The following is a 1450-nucleotide window of genomic DNA, read 5'->3' on the forward strand; positions in this document are numbered from 1 at the left end:
CCTGGCAAGCCAAGGCCAAGCGAGCCATGGCAACGCGGATGATGGCTCGCTAGTGCTGGCGCCGTGCACAGTGGCCTCGCACACTCGCCCTGCACGCTTCCCTTGCACGCAGCCTTGCACACTAGCCTCGCATGCGAGCCTTGCACCCTAGCCATGCAAACTAGCCTTGCACGGTAGCCATGCACACAAGCCGTGCACATTAGCCATGCGCACAAGCCCCGCACACTAGCCTTGCGCACAACCCTTGCACACAAGCCATGCACTCGAGCAATGCACACAAGCCTTGCACTCAAGCAATGCACACAAGCCCTGGACACTAGCCTTGCACACGGGCCTGGCACACAAGCCTTGGGCACTAGCCTTGCGCACTAGCGTTCCACATGAGCCTTGCACACTAGCCTTGGACACTAGCCTTGCACACAGGCCTTGCACACTAGGCATGCTTGGGCGAGCTGATCCCGCATCAAGTCGACGGGTCTAGGCATTCTTGGGCGCAGATCCCGCATCGTCTCGTCGCGTCTGGGCGCAAACACGTCGCGTCTCGTTGCGTCTTCAGAAGTCGTCGCTAACAGCACCTTTGGTTGCCACTGGTGGTTAGGCTGGTTGGTTGCGCAAACCCTATAGGAGGGTGGCATGCTGGTGGGCGTTTTTGCCCGGATAGGCACTAGAATGTGCAGATTTTGGGCGTTTTTGCCTGGATAGGCTAAGGAATGGGCATGCTTTGGGCGTTTTTGCCCGGATAGGCACCGGAATGCTTGGCCTTGGCTTGTCCTAGCAAGGCATTGCTGGGTTGGGCTCCCTTGGCCTTTTGGGCGCCTTGGACGATGTCTTGCGAAGACCATGGGCACAAGGCCATGGCATATGGTGAGGAAAGGACCACGGTTGCCAAGGTTAGGCACCGGAATGCTTGGCCTTGGCTTGCCAAAGCAGGGCATTGCTGGGTTGGGCTCCCTTGGCCTTCCGGGCGCCTTGGACACTGTCTTGGGAAGACCATGGGCACAAGGCCATGGCATATGGTGGGGAATGGACCACGGTTGCCAAGGCTAGGCATATAGAGAGGAATTGCATTTTTGCCCGGATAGGCACCGGAATGCTTGGCCTTGGCTTGCCATAGCAGGGCATTGCTGGGTTGGGCTCCCTTGGCCTTCCGGGGGCCTTGGACGCTGTCTTGGGAAGACCATGGGCACAAGGCCATGGCATATAGTGAGGAATGGACCACGGTTGGCAAGGCTAGGCATATAGAGAGGAATGGACCACGGTTGCCAAGGTTGCGCAAGTTTTGGGCATTTTTTGCCCGGATATGCCCAAGTATGCCCCGATAGGCCCGTTACGCCCCGGTATGAACGCGTATGCCCGGATAGACTCGGTATGCCTTGGGATACATGCGTATGCCCCGATAGGCTTGGTACGCCCCGATATGCGCACGTGTGCCCCAGTAGGGCTCGGTATG

Source organism: Tasmannia lanceolata, unplaced genomic scaffold, assembly GCF_043159265.1.
Source record: "Tasmannia lanceolata isolate RefF3 unplaced genomic scaffold, GAP_Taslan_0.1 ptg000022l, whole genome shotgun sequence".
Lineage (NCBI taxonomy): Eukaryota > Viridiplantae > Streptophyta > Magnoliopsida > Canellales > Winteraceae > Tasmannia > Tasmannia lanceolata.